We start from the raw sequence: 19,476 nt of genomic DNA on the forward strand, positions 1-19,476 counted from the left end.
CATTTTAAGGAATACTCAAAATCTAGGAGTGAACATTGATATATTTCAATACATTAAAAAAACAACTCTACAAAGCAGAAAATGCAAAAGGCAAAGTTAGAATTAAAACAAACTGAAGAAAGAAATAATCGCAATGCGTTTAACAAGGACCTAATTTTTCAATATAACATCATTTGCTCACCAATAAAAAAAAGATCTTAGAAAATGTATAAAGGACATGAATAAAGATTATTATTATTAAAATTCATTCAATATTCTTTCTATTTAAAAAGAAGTCCCAGTGGTTTAACCACATAAAAAGATGCTCAATATCACCAAATATGAAAGAAATATAATTTAAAATAATGTGATAACTATCAATCTATGATATAGGCAAAATCAGTAAGTTAGATAATATACAGGGGACATTAGGCAATATATTTAAAAATGTATGTACATTTTAATTTGGCAATTCAACTCCAAAAAATTTACTCCATTGATATTCATGCACAGAGGTACATAATGAAACATGGATATTTATTGTGAAACTGTTTTTAATAGCCTAACAGTAGATAAAACATAAAAAATTACCAAGTAGGGAGGCTGGTTAAATAAATTATAAAATAAACTATTTTATCTATATCACAGAATTAATATAGTTTTTATAAATCAAGTAGATCTATGTATATCCAACATGAAATATCCTCCCAGATATACAGTTTAGTTTATAAAAAGCACTGACAGTATACTTTTATTCCTCACCTTTCAAATAAGTGGGTATATGACAAATACTCAAAATGAAATTGGGCAATTGGCTATCACACCACATGCAAAATATAACTTAATTCTAGAAACAGTAAATAACTGAATATATAACTAATAAAAGCCCATCTAAATATTGTTAGAAAACATAGAAAATAAATTTTTGTATAAACTTGGATTGAGAAAGAACCCTCCTAAGCAAGGAACTAAACTCAGCAGGCCTAAAGGAAAATAAATTGGCAGACTTCACACATGAAGATTTTAAAACTTTCAAACATCAAAAGAAAACAAAGTTTTCAGAAAGGAATTAATGGAAGAAAATACTGTAATGTATAGAAGAGGCACATGGATACATTCACACACATAAAGAGCTTCTACAAATCATTAAGGATAAATATAAGTAGCCCAGTAGGACAGGGGTTGCAAAACAAAGTACCTACAAACATGAAGCTGGTGGCTGACAGAGATACTGATCTGTTGTAAGAGAAGAGGGGTGCGGGGTCCAGGACAGCATGTGCCCCACTCAAGGAAGCAGACTTTCTTCTGCTCCAGCCATTTGTTACCAATGTGGGTCCAGAATGATCAGAGCCTTTGAATTTTCATGAGAAGCTGGAAATATGGTTCTTTAAAAATGTGGAATATCTCAAATTAAAAATTCTGGCAATGAATTTGATTTTAAAACTTTTTTGAAATACTTTCAAATGTATAGGACAGTTACAAAAATAATACGCCTATAGAGCAAATTTTAACATACCCCTATCCCCCAGATACCCAGATCTACCACTTTTAATTATTTTGCCACATTTGCCATATTATTCTATTTGTCCATCTGTTTTAGTTTTCTAGGCCGCTTAAGCTAATACCATGAAATGAGTTGGCTTAAACAATGGGAATTTATTAGCTTACGGTTTTGAGACCAAAAGAAAGTTCAAATCAAGGCATCATCAAGGTGATGCTTCCTGAAGACTGGCATTCCAGGGCTGGCTGCTGGTGATCCTCAGCTCCTCTGTCACATGGCAAGGCACATGGCAGCATCTCCTTGTCTCTCCCTTCTCTTCCAAGTTCTGTCACTGTCCACCTCTTGCTTCCTGTGGCTTTCTCTCTATTTCAGTCTGCTTTTGAGGACTCCAGTCATAGAAGTAAGGCCCACTCTGATGGAGGCAGGTCACACTCTAGGTGAAGTAGTCTCATCGAAAGGTCCTACTAGTGAGGTCCACTTGTCCCCAGCCAGTGCTGGCTAGATTCCCTGGTGGCCTCATGTGCCCCTGGTCTCTCAGCCTTGTGGCAGTTCTTACCCTACCCGTGGGCCGCCTCCCTCCCTTGGCCCACAGTGAGCAACTGGAGGAGCTCTTCCGTCAGGTGGGGCCAGTAAAGGGCTTTGTGGTAACTGAGAAAGGGAGTAAGGCATGTCGAAGCTTTGGCTATGTCACTTTTCCTGTGGCAGAAGATGTTCAGAGGGCCCTCAAGGAGTTTACCACCTTTGGAGGTTGCAAGAACAATGTGTCTGTTCCCAAGACAAAAGTGAGGAGCAAATTGAAGGAAAAGGGGAAAAAGGAAAATTCAGAGTCCCCAAAGAAGGAGCAGAAGCCTTCAAGAGTCAAAGTGGCAGATAAGAAAGCCAGATTAAGGAATTGGACTTGGCCCAATGGATAGGGCATCTGCTTACCACATGGGAGGTCCGTGGTTCAAACCCTCGGCCTCCTTGACCCGTGTGCAGCTGGCCCATGCGCAGTGCTGATGTGCACAAGGAGTGCAGGGCCACGCAGGGGTGTCCCCACCTAGGGGAGCCTCACGCGCAAGGAGTGCGCCCCATAAGGAGAGCCACCCAGCGTGAAAGAAAGCGCAGCCTGCCCAAGAATGGCACTGCCCACACGGAGAGCTGACACAAGATGATGCAACCAAAAAAAAAAGAAAAAGAAAAAGAAACATGGATTCCTGGTGCTGCTGATGGGGATGGAGGTGGTCACAGAAGAACACACGGCGAATGGACACAGAGAGCAGATGGTGGGGGAGTGGGGAGGAAGGGGAGAGAAATAAACAAATAATAGAAAAAAAGAAAGCCAGATTAATTATTTGGAGCTTTAAGAGTTCAGAAAATGATTTGAAGACAGTATTTGCTCAATGTGGAGCTGTCCTGGAAGTAAACATCCCCAGGAAGCCAGATGGAAAGATGCTTTTGTTTACTTCAAGAACCTCCTAAAAGCTGGAAAAGCTCTGAGGCATGAACATGAAAGAGATAAAAGGGCAGACAGTGGCTGTGGATTGGGCTGTGGTGAAGGATAACTATAAAGACACACAGTCTGCCTCTGCCTCAGGTGAGAAGAAGAGCCCAGAACCGAAATATCAGGAATCAGGCAAAGAGACTGGCAGGGAGGAAGAGGATATGGAAGAGGAAGAGGACAATGATATTGAAGTTGATGGTGATGATGATGGTGAAGACGAGGAGGAGGAGGAAGAGGATAAAGAACCAAAGGTGGCTGAGCCCATGAAAATTCAGAAGAGAATAGAACAGTTAAGAGAGCAGCAGCTGCAGAAAGCAGTAAAGGTCATTCTGATGAGGGCAGTGACTTGGAGGAAAGAGAGAGTATTGATGGAGAGGAACTAGCTCAGAGTGATGCTGATGCTGAAGAACAAGAGGATGAAGATGCAAGAGTCTCAAAGAAAAAGAAGAGGAAATTGCCCTCTGATGTGAATGAAGGGAAAATGGTTTTTACCAGAAACCTGTCCTTTGGCTTAGAGGAAGCAGAGCTTGGGGAGCTCCTCTAGCAATTAGAGATGTCAAATATGCCTATTTAGTCTTATGTCCAGACACAGAGCACTCTACATGTGCATTTGCTCAGCTCATGACTCAAGAAGCAGCTCAGAAATGCCTTGGAGCTGCTTTTCCAGAGACTGATGGTGATGGGCTTAAACTGGAAGACTGGCAGCTCAAGGTTGACTTGGCAGTGATCTGTGATGAAGCTGTAGAGCTCCGGAGGAAGAAGGTGAAGAAGCCGACTAGAACTTGAAACTGGTCACTGGCCAGAGAAGGCTTGATTTGTGCTGGCATGAAGGCTACAGAGGGTGTGAGGCTGCTGATGTGGCCAAAAGAGAACAGTTTGAGCTACTGAAGCATCAGAAATTCAAGGATCAGAATATCTTTGTCTCTTGAACCAGGCTCTGCCTGCACAGTCTCCCAAAGGCCATTGATGACAAACAGCTCAGAGAACTGCTGCTGAATGCCACTAGAGGGGAGAGAGTTGTATGCATCAAGGAGTTTAGGGTGATGTGAGATATAAGGGAGATCATAGGAAAAGTAAGGCTCAGTCCCTGGGCTGTGCCTTTGCAGTTTCAGGAACATGAGCATGCCCTAACAGCCCTATGCCACACCAACAGTCCAGAGCCCTTTGGGCCTCAGAAGAGACCAATAGTAGAATTCTCTTGAAAAGATCTCTTAAAATGAAGGACTCAAGGATCCAGTGCAGCCTGCAAAAAATGGGATTAAACTCTACAACCAGTGAGCCCCAAAAGGAGTAACCAGGGCCTAGGAAGGATCAGCTCCAGAAGACAACAGGAGAACCACACACAGGGGGATGTGGACATGGCTCAACTGATAGAGCATCCAACTACCATATGGAGGGTCCAGGGTTCTATACCCAGGGCCTCCTGACCCATGTGGTGAGCTGGCCCATGCGCAGTGCTGTGATGCACAAGGAATGCCATGCTATGCAGGGGTGCCCCCTCATGGGGGGACCCCACAGGCAAGAAGTGTGCCGCACAAGGAGAGCTGCCCCGTGTGAAAAAAGTGCAGCCCACCCAGGAGTGGTGCCACGCACACAGAGAGCTGACGCAGCAAGATGAAGCAATAAAAAAGAGATGCAGTTTCCCAGTACTGCCTGATAATACAAGCGGATGCAGAAGAACACAGTGAATGGACATGAGAGCAGACAATGTGGGGGGGGGGGGAGGAGAGAAATAAATAAAAAATAAATCTTTAAAAAAACAACAACCAACCACACACAGGGACAAAGCAAGACTTCCCAGGGCAGAAAGGGAAGATAGGCTCCACCTCTAGGGCAGAGTTCCAGGCCAAGGCTGACATGGAGCAGGTGAAACTGCCTGATGGGAAGAAAAGAAGGGAGGTCTTGGTGCTCCTCTCACACCGGGGCCCCAATACCAGGTTATGGGACAAAGAGAAAGTGAAGTCTCTCCCTTCCATAAAGCCAAAGCCCCAGATGAATCAGTGGAACCTAGAGAAACAGACATTATCTCCCAAGCAGTACTGAGGAAAAAAGTCAAGGGAAGTGACAGAAATCTGCTTCAATCAGCTGGTTGAATAATATAAGCAGAAATGATTGGGACCAGCTCCAGGAGCTCCTCTTGCAAAGAGAGCAAATGGCTTGATAATTGATGCCAGCAGGCTGGATCAGAAGCTGGATTGTGTACTTCTTGGTAAAACTCCCAAGCTGGTTCCCCTCTTATGTCTTTTACTTAGGGAAAGAAATCCCTGAGTGTACCGCCACTTTGTGGGAAGGCTCCCTGAGCTGTGCTGATCTGAATTTAGTTTCTCTTCTGATGGGTGGTTAGTTAACTGCAAAGTGAAATGCCAGAGAAGCAGCCTGATGCTTCTTGTATATTAACCAAATTAAGTGTGAGAAGTTGTGTCTATAGGTCCATTTATATCCCTTCTCAGGTGCAAATAATTAAATTGTAAAAAACATTGAGTGCTGATTTTTTTAAGATACGTATTTTTTTTTTGAAATGTTATTAATAGGGAAGAGGAGAAAATGGGGAGGGCATTGGCTATATGAAAATCCCCTATATCCCCTATATTCCCTATATTTTTATTTTTATTTTTTATTTTTTTCCCCAAATTCTACTCAATTTATTCATATTTTTAAAAGATATTACATTAAAAAAAATGAGGTCCCCATTCGCCCTCACCATCCCCACCCCACCACTCCCCCCACAGTAACACTCTCCCCATCATCATGTCACATCCATTGCGTCTGGTGAGTACATCTCTGGGCATCGCTGCATCCCATGTTCCGTGTTCCACACCATAGCCCACACTCTCCCACGTTCCATCCAGTGGGCCATGGGAGGAACCACCCAGGACAACTCCAAGTCCCGAGAATGCCTCCACATAAGATACATATTTTGATAAGCATCTAAAGGAGGTATGTTGTGACTTTTGAATAATGGATCATTTCTTATTTATAATGTATGTGAAATCTTTATTATTTATGAGTTTTTGACATTATTAACTCTAAATTCAGTTACATAGTCCTGTATAATGTGGGACTTGACTGAGAACAGAAAAAAATGATTTCCAGCCTAATCTCTAAGAGTTGAGGGAGAAACTTGGGAAGTAATGAAGGGTGGTGGGGTCTGGCAGGGAGCAACACCTGATAATTGTTTGCCAGATGAGTGGATAATTGTTGGTAGATGATTAGAAACCAGCTCACAGTGTCTCATTTCCTCTCATAGAGCTCCTCCTCCTGAGGGCTTGAAGAGGTAGTAGGTGTGGTGGAATAAGTGGTGAGAATGAGGCCTAGGTGCTAGCCTCACCTGCCATTACCTAATGGGTGGCCTTGAGCTAGATGGTTTCTCTGAGTATTAGTATCCTCATCTATGGAATAAGGATTTGACTAATAAGGTCCTACCCAGCTCTAAACTCTTTCTAATTTGTACCTATTCCTATTTTTCTCTTCTTAACCTCAGAGAGGGTGGAGACATTCATTGCTTTTCAAATTTTAGAGGTGCCATAAAAACTGAGGGAGGCATGGTAATTAATAGCAGTTTGATACTATTTATGAACAAAAATAGATATTGGATTTTGTTTGTAAACTAGTCTGTTCCACTGGGCATATTAGACTGTATTAGGTGCAGAGGTTTCATTTTCACTTGACTAAATTGTGATTAAGGATTTGATTCGGCCACGTTAATAGGACTTGAGTCCCTGCCCCCTTGGTGCGTGGAGACTAACAGAGAAAATGACATGGCAGAGGAGAGAGTTGAGCTTTTGATGCTGGAGCCCCAGGAAGTAAATACACAGGAGAAGAACACAGAGGAATAGAGACCGCTCTACAGAAACAGCAGAGGCCCCAGGAAGAGAGAGAACCTGATAGTCTACAGCTGACCTTGTGGAGAGACCAGAGCAGCTGAGCTCAGGAAGAAGTGGGCCCCAGGGAGAGAGACAAGCCTTATACCAGTCTACAGCTGAGACCAGGAGAAGCTGGAACCACAGAGTGTGAAGAGGAAGTCTGAACCCTCGTAGAGACCAGTAGCCATCTTGCTTCAGCACATGGCAACAGACTTTGATGAGCAAAGTAATTTACTCTTCATGACCTTGTGACTGTAAGCTTTTACCCCAAATAAATGCCCTTTATATAAACCAACTGATTGCTGATATTTAGCATCAGCACCCCTTTAACTGACTAATACAAGAGTCAAGGTCCAAAAAGATCATGATAACATGTGGGAATGGGCTGAATCTGATAAGATGAAAACCACTGGGGACAAATATATATCCCTGCAATTGGGTCAGAAACCCCTTCTACACAAGTTCTGGTGGGAGTGTCTGAGTCAATTGAATTTGTGACCACCACAAATGTACTAGGGTTATTAGGCTATATTAGTAGAAATGTGAGGTTTCAAAGGAGTGGAGTGATAGTACCTGAGCTGGCCAGAGCACACCTGTAAGCCAAATGGAGTCATCAACTTGGTGAAGGAAATCAAAGTAGTGTCAGGTGAAAACAAGATTTGTAATGAGTTGATCATTGTTGAAGCTGGTCACACATAAATGGAAATTTCTTACACTGTCCTCTCTACTTTTTTGAACATTTGAAATTTGCCATAATAAAAAGTTAAAGAGAGAGAGAGAGAGAAAGGTCCTATTAAAAATGGGTCCACACCTGCAGGAATGGATTAAATTCGAGAACATGTTTTCCTGGGACACATAAAATTTCAAACCATCACACCATCCAACTATCAATCTATTTATCCATCTATTTGCCTGTCTATTTATCAATCCATTTCCCAAACACTTGAGTGTTGGCTGTAGACATGAAGACGTGCTGAAATTGTCAAGTGCTTTTCAGCATCTTAGGAGATGATTATAACTTTTTTGATCCCCCATGTGGTGAATTACATTAAAGATTTCTAAAATATAGGTGCCAAACAACATAGCAGCAAATTAGCAAAGATTCATGAAAGGTCTTTATTGTGGAGTCCTTTATGTAAAGTGCCATTCCAAATCACTGAATGCTTTTTTCCCTTGAATTCCACTTTGTCTGAGATTATCACAGACTTACTTGTTCTCCAACCAAAATGGCAGAAAAATCTACCATCTCACTCTTAAGGGTCCTCACCCCCTTGCTCTGCATTAGTTATATGTGGGAAGTTTTCAGCCATTATTTCTTTGATTATTTGCTCTGTCCCTTTCTTTCTTCTTCTTCTGGAATTCCTGCAATACACGTATCAGCACATATGATGTGTCTCACAAGTTCTTCAGACTCTGTTCACTTTTCTTCATATTTTTTTTCTCTCTGCTTCTCAGACTGGATGATTTCAGTCACCTTCAGTTTCACTGATTCTTTCTTCTGCCAGCTCCAATCTGCTGTTCAACCCCTCTACAGAATTATTAATTTCTGTTACTATCATCTTCAGCTCTGTTTGGTTCTTTTTCATAATTTCCATCTCTCTATTAATATTCTCTTTGCATTCATCTGTCATTTTCCTGTCTTTTAGTTCCGTCAACCTAGAAATAATAAATTACCTGCAGGGCAATTAAGGCATTTATTTGGGGTCTTGAATTTCAATTCAGGGAGCCCAGATTCACGTAGCAACCCAAATCGTGTCTGTCTTGGCCTTTCCAGGCAAGGGTTTTTAAAGGAAAAGATTAGATAAGTTGTTTGTGGTTAGTGGATATTTGGGATATTCCAACTGTCCTTCAGTTTAGGTAGTTAGCTAAGTTCTTTATATTGTGGTTTGCTTATGGTGTCCTGATGTCCTTGGATTTTTAGTAACATTATTGCTTGAGGTTTTGCATACTCTGTGATGGTTTGAAGCTCTATGGACTCCAGAAAATTACGTTCTTAAAGCTAGTCCATTCCTGTGGGCATAAACCTATTTTTAGTAAAAGCTTTGATTAGGTTACTTCAATCAAGGCATGGTCCCGTGTGGGTCTCAATCATTTTACTGTAACCCTTTATGAGAGAATGAAATTCAGATAGAAAAGTCATGGAAGAAAGAAGCTGGAATAGAAGGGAGAGACCAGTAGATGCCACCATGTGCTTTGCCATGTGGCAGAGGTGTCCAGGATTGTAGGCAGCCAGTCTTTGGGGAGAAAACACCGTCCAATGATGTTTTTCTCAGCTTGTAAACTAATAAATCCCCATTGTAAAAACCATCTCATTTCTTGTATATTGCTTTTGGCAGCTTAGCAGACTAAAAATACTGTGGCAGTTTGTGATAGATGGCTGAGACATGCCCAAAAGCAACCTCCAGAATGACCTCCCAATTCCATTTAAAATGTCTTCATTATAGAAGCTCTGTTTTAATTTTTTAAACAGTTCTTTGTCCATATTTTCCCTCGGCTCTCTGAGCATATATTTTTTTCTTTTTAAAATAAAATTTTACTGACATATATCATACATACATGCACATACACAAGCAATAAATGTATAGTAAAAGTTGTGAACTTACAAAACAAACATGCATATCAACATACAGGGCTCCCATATATCACCCCACCTCCACCACCTTGCATCGTTGTGAAGCTTGTTACAAAACATGAAAGAGCATCGTCAAAATAGTATTACTAACTATAGCTCATATCTTACATTTGGTCTATTTCCCTCCAAACCCACCTGAGTATTAACACACTGTATTAGTATTATATGTTCGTTATAGTTCATAAAAGAATGGTCTCATGTGTGTTCTGTTAACCACAGTCCTTCTTCCACCACTGGATTCCCTGTGTTATACAGTCCCATGCTTTGTACAATCCATTTAAAGTGTATGCTCAGTAGTTCTTATTTTTATTACAGAGTTGTGCTGCCATCACCAAAGTCAATTTCAGAATGTTTTCATTAATCCAAAAGGAAAAATCCCATATCTCCTTATAAATCCCTATTGTTGTTCCTTAGAACTGATACATCTTCTATGCCACTGCTACAAAAATTTTACAATATTATTAACTATATCCATAATTTACATTAGTTGTAATTTCCCCATCTATCATCATATTCTTAATGCTTTGTAGAAGAACATTCTTATATTTATACTGGTTTTTTTAGTACTAATGTTTCAATATTTATTCATCAATTGTAACAATTGTACCACATTGTAAGATGTTATTAATAGGTGAAGATGTGGGAGGGGGAGGGGATAGGGTATATAGGAATCCCTCGTACTTTTTTAAAATTAAAAAAAAAATTAAAAATTTTTTTTGTCTTTATTCATTTTTTTAATATTACATTCAAAAAATATGAGGTCCCCATATACCCCCCATCCCCCTCACCCCACTCCTCCCCCCATAGCAACATTCTCCTCCATCATCATGAGACATTCATTGCATTTGGTGAATACATCTCTGAGCACCGCTGCACCTCATGGTCAATGGTCCACATCATAGCCCACACTCTCTCACGTTCCATCCAGTGGGCCATGGGAGGACCTACAATGTCCGGTAATTGTCCCTGCAGCACCACCCAGGACAACTTCAAGTCCCGAAAACACCTCCACATCTCATTCTCTTCCTCCCATTCCCCACCCCCAGCAGCCACCATGGCCACCACTTTCTCCACACCAATGCCACGTTTTCTTTGATTACTAATCACAATAGTTCATGAATAGATTATCAGTAAGTCCACTCTAATCCATACTCTTCCTCCATCCTGTGGACCTTGGATTGGTTGTGTTCATTCCACATCTATGTCAAGAGGGGGCTTAGATTCCACATGGATGCTGGATGCAATCCTCCTGCTTTCAGTTGTAGGCACTCTTGGCTCCATGGTGTGGTGGTTGACCTTTTTCACCTCCACGTTAGCTGAGTGGGGTAAGTCCAATAAACCAGATTGTAGGAGCTGAAGTCTGCTGAGGCTCTTTTCACAAGCCTTTCCTATTACTTTACCAGAATTGTAGTTGGTGCTGGGGTTTCCTATATACCCAGGGGATCTGAATCTGTGGACTGACCATGTGATAGCCAGGCCCTGAGCCTCTGAGCATATTTAGAACCATTTTTTACAAGCCTTTATCTGGTATGTCCCAGGTCTGGTCCTCTTCATTGATTGTTTCTAAGGCTTAATTTTCTTCTATGTCTGGGCTATTATTTTCTGTTTCTTTGTATGTTTTGTAATATTTTTTGAAACTGGGACATTTTGCTATTTTAATGTTTTATTGCTGGAATTTAGATTCTGAATTGTCTGTTCCTTAAGCTATATCCAGCTAGTGTTAGGACAGAACTTTCCTTGAATGCCTGGAGCTAACAAATAAAAAAAAAAGGGGGAAGACAAACACTTTGCCAATCGACCTGGGTGAAGGCTCTCCTTCAGGGTTCATCCACACAAGGAGTGCCAGAGAATAGCTTGAGGCCAAAGCAGCAGGGCCTCCCTGGTCCCTTTTGAGCATGGGACTTGTGTTCGGCATGCGCCTGTGGCCCTGGGAACCACCTCCCCCCCAATTACATGGATACAAATGTCCCCTCTTCCCTAGGACAGTTTCCTCACTGCCATGGGCACTGCATTGTATGTCCTCCAGCCAGCAATCCCTTGCCCCAAGCAGCACGACTCTACTTTTCTCCCACAGCATTCTGTAGGAGAGCTAGATGGTCACCAGGCAAATCCTGGAATCCTCAGGCCACCACTGGACAGATTGGACCAGATGTACAAGCTCCCAGTAAGTGCTCGAAGGTTACTCCGCTGCCTCATGAATCGGGACTAGGTCCACACTGGGAGCACACTTGGCTCTGCCTGGAGGTAAGGGGTGGTGGAGAGGTCAGCCAGGATGCCACGAGCCACTTCTGTTTTTAAGTGGCCTTTTTCTTGGTTCAGCCATAGTTTTGTTACCACAGTCCTTCAACTGTTTTCTGGAGCTTTGAGAAAGATGTTTTTGCCAGTTCTTTCTGGTTGCTCAAAGCTTGTGTGGAGGGCAATAGCCCTGAAGTGTCTCTCTCTGCCCTTTTGATTATTGTGAGGCCCAATTAATTTAATTTTAAAAGAACCACAAAACACTGTGCAGAATGAGCAAAGCCTACATCTTTGAGCTCCCTTATAGAAATATGAGCAAGGGATATACACAGGCCATTCACAGCACAAACGGCTAAAAGAAATTTGAAAATATGTTTAAATTTTCTGAGTCAGAAAAAAGCAAATTGAAATTATGAGATATATTTTTGTCACCCAAGATGTTGAAATTAAGAGAAATGAATAATAATGAATGATGATAAATGTAAGGAAATGGGTGGTATTCAACTGAGTTGGTAGGCATGTAAATATTGATAACCTTTTACTAGAGGGCAATGTGGTTCAGCTATTCTATTCCCAAGAATTTATTCTACAAAAATATTTTCAGTGGGTGTAATTATGCATGTAGTTTATGAACCATTGGAAAACCCATTCCCTTTGAAAGTCCAGTTAAGTTAAATAAATCATGGTTGGTTAAATCCATTCTGTGTAAAACTGTGCAGCTACTAAAAAGGATGAGTTGGCTCTATGGTATTGAAAGTGCTTCCGTGAATATTAAGGGAAAAAAGCAAGTTGCAAAGCAATACAAATTAAATGACCTCATTTACGCGAAAAATTATTTGTACATGTACGTATGTGTATATAAACGTATAGAAAACAGCCTGGAAGGCAGCAATGTAGAGCTGGGGTTTTAAGATTTTTCCTTAAATCTGGAGCAGGCAAACTTTTTCTATAAATGAGCATACAGTAAAGGCTTTGTGGGTCATATGATTTCTGTTGCAACTAATGCAAGCCTGCCAATATAGTACGAAAGCAGTCACAGAAAATACCTAAATGAATGGACGTGGCTATGTAATAAAACTTTATTGATATTATCAGGCAGTGGGCTAGAAATGGCCTACAGGCTATAGTTTGTCAACCCTTGTTTTAGATGCTTTTCTTTTTTCTTTAGATGGCTGTTTCTTTAGATCGTTGACTCTCTTAACAATGCAAATATATTTATATATTTTTGTATATAACAATTCCTACCTGTGTTTTAGTATGGGAAGGCAGAGAAAATTGTGTAAAGTTTTATTTATTTTCAAATGTTGAACCAGTTTTCTTAATACTGTTCACTGATTAAATGACCTATTTCTCCACTGGCTTAAATTATCATCTTTATCAGGTAATAAATTATTGTGTGAATTTAGCTCCAGTTTTAGACTCCTTATGTTCCTGTACCAGGACCAAACTTTTAAAATTACAGTAGCTTTATATTATATTTTAATGTGATAAGTCTAGTTTCCATCTTATTTTTCTTCTTTTCCAGAATTTTCTTGGCAATTCTGTAAGTTTGTTGTTCAGATTAAAATGTTTCTAAAATCTCACCCTAAAAAAAGTCTTGTTTTGGGTTTTTGTTGGCAATGATGTAGGGACAACTGACTTCGTTAAATTAGTAATTCTTACTCAAGAACTGGGTTTATATTTCCATTGATTCAAGCCCTCAATGTCCTTTGCAGAATTTTACAGTGTTCTGCATCTACTGTAGATCTCACTCATTTCTTGTTAAGTTTATCCACAGATTATGGAAAACATAAATGGGCTCCTTCCACACCTACTCCAACTTCTTTCTGGCATGCTTCCTGCAAATGGTGAAAAGCTAAAAACCATATTTTCCAGGTTCCTTAGTAGCTAGAGTTCTGCATGTGACCTAACTTCCTCCCAGAAGACTCACCTGGGTGAGATTTAGGAACACGGGTTGTGGGTGCCAGGAGGTGGCAGCCATTTGTGAGTGTAGCTCTTGTGGCAAAGGTGTGGCATCTCTGGGGGCAGCCAAGGGTTGACTGTCTGGTTCCCTTGAATCTTGAGTGTAGACCGCTGTGCCAGTGGCATGGGGTGTTCTCTGGAGCATTGCCGCGGCATGACTGGGGATTGCATCTGGCTGGCTTGTTCCTAATGGCCTGGCATCCAAGTTTGTTTTCCTGCACTGGCACCTCCCAAACACTGCGAATCTCTTACTTTCTTGTAATAAACCTGTTTCTACAATCCATAGTCCTGTCTGAAATCCATGCATATTTCCTGTTAATATAAAAAGATCTTTTAATCCATAATATCATCTGATCATTGCTTATATATGAGAAAGCTATTGACTTTTTGTACATTAATTTTGTTACCAGCTATCTTGCTTAATTCATATTGTTTCTAATAATTTTAATGTAATTTCCAGTCATGTTATCATATCCCTAAATAATGTTACCTTTGCCTCTTTCTTTTCCATGTATTTTTTTCATAAAACAAACTTTATTTTTAAAGATGTTTGAGATTACAGAAAAGTTACATTGAAAGTATAAGAGATTCCCATATACCTCACCCTCCTCTCTCTCCCACATTTTCCCCTATTAATAACATCTTGCAATAGTATGGTGTATTTGTTACAACTGATGAATAAATACTGAAGTGTTGCTACGAACCAAGGTCTATAATTTACCTTATGGTTTACACTTTGCACCATATTCTTCTATAGGTTTTGACAAAATGTATATTTTTTTCCCTATTTGCCCTTTATTTCTTTCCCTTACAATATGCATTGACTTACAGTAATTTTATGTTACATTACATTGACTCCAGATAAATGTTATATAATAATGGATATATTGGACTTTTCGTCTTACCTTGAGTTTAATGCTTCTAATGCTTTTTCACTGAGAACAATGTTAGATTTTGCTTTGACATTTGTTTAATTATCTATCATAAGATAGAGCATTCATCTATCATTATTTTCACATTTTTAAATCATGAAGACATGTTAAAATTTTTCAAGTGCTTGTCAGCACCTAAGGAGATGATTGCATCTTTTTTTGACCTCCCCATGTGATGACTTGCATTCAAGATTTCTAAAATATAGGTGCCAACCAACATAGCAGGAAGGTTATCAAAGATTCATGACAGATCTCTCATTGCAGAGTCCTTTACGTAAAGTGACACTGATTCACTGAATGCTTTTTTACCCTTGTATTCCACTTTGTCTGAGATTATCGCAGCCTTTACTTGTTCCTCAACCATCTCACTCTTGAGGGTTCTCTCCCCCAAGCCCTGCATTAGTTGAGAACTGTGTGTGTGTGTGTGTGTGTGTGTGTGTGTGTGAGAATGTTTCCCAAAGAAGTCAGACCAGCTTCCACTGCTGCTCTGGGGCATAGCAACGGCAGGCACCACTGCCAGGGCCACGTGGCCTCGGGGGCCTGCTCCTGCCACAGGCCTGTCCGTCCTTCAAAAGGGCATGTCTGTGAGCAGTCCTTTCCCTCTGGGGACTCCCAGACACAGCCCTACCACCCTAGTTCTTCCCAGAGCCAGGCTCCCCTGAGGCCTCTGCCCAGGTGAGTTATATGTGTGCCTCTCCCAAACCCACAAACGTCATTCTCTTTGCTAGGCCTTCTCCCAGAGGTTTTCTTTTTCAACCCTTAAAGCGTAACATGTCCATTCCAGTCTTTTCCTTGAACAAGACAACTTGATTTGAAGTTCAGTCCTTCAAGACACAAGAGCGTATTTAGATTTTCTCCTAGGCCAGGCAATGTTTTAGCTTATAAACCCTGAAGGGGTATTACTCTCTTGCTTCCCCCTCCAATTTTTTCTCAGACCCAGAGAGAAGGCAAAGAGATAGAAGGAATCCCACTTTAGGGAGTGAGTTACCCTTCTCAGAGGCCAACAGGAAGTCCTTTGGGCAGCTCTCATACTAAAAGCAGCAAAAATAAACTCAAGATAAATTCTTTGAAGGTCACCCTTAAAGTAAGTCTTACTGCAAGGGGTCTGTGCATTCTTTTGGTTTCTTTTTGCTTAATTTTGGATCCATGTGAATTTAAGTTTGTAATCTGCTTGTAGCCTTATGATCACATCTGTGGTTTTATATACATTAAGATCTCTGTTCTGGGACTGACCAGGTTTAGATAGTATTTTTATGGCTCTCTGATAAAAATTGAGAAAATTTTTGGCCTTACACTTCCTCACACATTCTGTCTCACAGCTCCCAATTAGTTGTGGTAAGGGAAAAATGTACTACTCGAATGTCCAGAAAATGTATCTTCATTTTTAGTAACTGAGATCATTTTACTCTGCAGCTTCTATTTCTATTCAGTAGTAAACCAAAAAAAAAAAAAAAGAGAGAAAACAAAAACAGTAAACAATACTAATAAAATAAAAATTCCAAAACAAACTATCCCTACCGAGTCTTTCCCAAAGACTTGTAAACAGATCTATTCTAGGTACTTTAGGCTAGCGCTGTTTCAAACAGTCTTTTTGCGGTAGGCAGGCATGGTGAATAAAAATACAAGGCATATTGCATGTGATATACTTGCACTGAAAAAAAAATGGTTGTTTATCTGAAATTCAAATTCAGCTGGGCATCCTGGCTTTTATTCAGCAATCCTACTTTGGAATAATGAAGGAAGTATTTCACTTATCAAGACCCTCCACCCCTGTCCTTTCCCTCCTCTCTTTGGATGGTGTCTAGGCTTAGGGGAGACTAATTTACATTGTGGAGGGGGGAGGGGTGGCATCTGCTTTTCACATTTACTCTCTGGTGATCTCTGGTTGAGGCAAGGTTCGCCTCAGAGCCTCGGGCTGTTGGATTTGTCTGTTCTCCTGATAACCACTGTGAGCTGCAGGCTCTGGCAGTGCAGGGGTCACTAGGGAGTCTCGGCATTGCTCTCTGATGACTGGCCCCTCCTCACTGGGCTATACTGGGACCCAGTGGCATCTCCCATCCTGACTCTGGCCAGGTACCAGGGCCAAGTACCATCACTGGTCAGCCCAACTGGGCCCCTTCCCTGCAGTGGGGGGTGGAGAAGGCACTTCGAGGAGCAGTCCTCCCAAAACCACACTGCTGGGGAATGGTCGAAGGGAGGGAAAGGTTTTTTCTAAAACACTGACAACTATTTCCAGCAACCTGTAGCGATGTCTGTGGGTTGGTTAAGAGACTGAAGAAAAGAAAGAGAGTGTGTTTGAACAGGTCCTCTTTCAGCTTGCTTACCTTACCTTTCTTTCATGTGGAACTCAAGTCTGAGTGGCCTGCTCTCTTCTCACGGGCCTGGTTCCCATGAGATTTTTAGTGCTGCTCCTTGGTGGGCTCCCGCTCGGCCTCTTGGGGTTTTTATGACTATCCCATGGTGCCGTCCATTTGAGCTTCTGCACTTTGACAAGATGGCACAGTTGAGTTTATCCCACTCAAGTTGAATCCATTATGCATTTCAAACTCTGCTTAGCTATGTGATCTCAACTATTTTACCAGATAATATCCAAATATCAGGCAAGCAATTAAAAAGTCCCTGCAAGATGAAATCCTAAATTAGACTCCCCCAGGGAAATTTGATCTTTTCCTTCCTGGCAGATACCAGCGGAGAGCCCAGTCCTTCCTTACAAGCGTTAATTCTGCTCAGGCCTAGACAGGCAGGGAGGGACTTGAGAGTGTGGAGAGAATTTCAGTTCCTTCTTCAGTAGTTGCCGTCTGGGCTGGCTTACTCTGGGCCTGGCATGTCCCCTCAGCATGGTGGGGTACACATCTCACATATTCCACTTCCCCAAAGTTCCAGAACATGTTGAATGTAACAGAATCAGCCTCAGGGCCACAAGATTCTCAAGACTTGATAGACTTCCCAGTCAGGGACGAGGCCGTCAGCAGAGGGAAAAAGGAGAAGAAAAGAAAAGGCCTTTTGGTTTCGGCTTCTCCAATGTTCGGTCAAGACAACTAGAAACAGTTTGGTCAGTGGAAGAGTCAGGACTCAACACAGAATCCAGCACACGTCTTTCAGTAAACTAAGGTCGGCTGCAAATGACCTCTGAAGCTTCCAGTTTTCACTGTCTTTCTAGGGCATGAGAGTGTGACTTCCAAGAAAGTTACTGGGGAAGGAAGAGTTTCTAAACATCTATCTTTTAGAAATGAGAAGTTAATGATAAACTCTAACACCTGTTGAATGCATGGTATATTCTGCTTACTGCTGTCAGCGCTATCTATCCATGAGCTCGTTTTTCGTTGCCCTAAGAAGCCCCTTTCCTGAAGAGGTCCTTCCCCCCCACTAATGGGGCAAGGCTCTTGTGCAGGGACTGGTCGGCAGCTGGAGCCAGGGCAGTGCCAAGGCAGGATGGGCAGAGGGTTCCGCAGGGGACACTCTCACCTCTGCCCACAGCAGATAGGACGCAGCAGACTGTAGCACCTGGTATGGAGGCCCTGGTCCTGACTACTCCCTGGGCCACTTCCTGGGTGCCCACGGGAATGCAGCACAGACTATATTGCTGAGGAATAGGTAAAATATGGTACAGATTTACCACAAATAATACCCTGTCGCAAAAAGTTATTTCATTGAGGCCAAGGGGCATTCTGTAGGTCTCTATAGCACCAGCACCTAGTGAGGTAACAGGCAGAGAAAAACACACAGAGAAAGCATGGCATAATAGGATAGCCATGGGATGATCATGGTTAAAATATAAATAACCATAGAATGGAGACTCAAAAAAGAATAATATTCCACAACGTCGACCCCAGTTGTGTATATATAGGTCACAGGACTCTGGGAGGTTTTGTTTCCTCATTGTTTTCTGTAGTTTTAGCTTTTCTTTAATGAGGATGTATAGCAGCTATACTGAAAGTAAATTAATAAACACAATTTCTGTAAGATCCTGCTCCAGGCGATTCCCTCGGGGCGCCATGGTGGCTGAGCAAAGTCTAATGGAATGGGATTTAAGAGGATCTTACAGAGGAGCAGAGCACAGAGAAGGTTCTACCAGCAGCCTCTCACAGAGAGGTCGGATCAGCAGAGACAAGGCAGAGTATGTAGGCTGTGAAGAGGGAGCCATGGCCTGGCCCCTGAGACATGTAGGGCAGGGCGCCAGGCTGGAGGGTGCAGAAAGGGAGGAGATAACTGAGGGTGAATGCCACCCCATAGTGGTCCCCAGCAGAGGGGCATCCACCTCATGGGAAGGAGTCCTTCCTTCTAAGGTCTTTGGGCCTACACATTGTGTTTTATTTGGTGACATTTGTTTATGGTGACAAGCACTTTGTTGAACGGGTTCTGTTGCTTTTCCTATTTCTTAAACTTATCGCCAAAACACTGTGCCCAAGTGCTATTGCCCTATGGGCCAGGTGGACTCAGAGGTGGGCAGAAGGGACCCTTGCAAGGACAGGGCTGTGGGATGACATAGACTTGGAGGTCCCTTCCAACCCTAAGGTTCTCTACATCGTTAGGTGAAGGAATCTTGAGTAGAACAGGATGTAGGGGTCTGGAGAGGGTTTGAGTTAAAAAAAAAAAAGTGTAGTGGCTCTCATCCTGCCTTCCCTTCATGATAATGAGGATCCTTGTGCTCTGGACCCCTGAGGATGAAGGCTGCAGTGCACACACTTTCCCCAGGCATGGAGGCATGAGGTTTCCTTCCAGTGCTTCAGCACGATCATTCCCTTCCCGGAACATGATTCCCTTAGGAAAAGCCATCCAACTCTTCTCCACACATTTCCTGTCTCATCTCTGGAACTCTATTGAAGTTAAAATGTAAGCTAATTAAGTGTCATTTAAGACTGTGGAGACAAAAAAGGGCACATGTTGCC

At 41.8% G+C, this 19,476-nt stretch overlaps 1 pseudogene; it reads left to right on the forward strand.

Moving 5' to 3' along the window:
• Positions 1–1,998: 1,998 nt before the first annotated feature.
• LOC101444578 (RNA-binding protein 28-like) lies at positions 1,999–11,667 on the forward strand (annotated as a pseudogene).
• Positions 11,668–19,476: the final 7,809 nt, after the last annotated feature.

This window comes from Dasypus novemcinctus, chromosome 17 (assembly GCF_030445035.2).
Source record: "Dasypus novemcinctus isolate mDasNov1 chromosome 17, mDasNov1.1.hap2, whole genome shotgun sequence".
In the NCBI taxonomy this organism is placed as follows: Eukaryota; Metazoa; Chordata; class Mammalia; order Cingulata; family Dasypodidae; genus Dasypus; species Dasypus novemcinctus.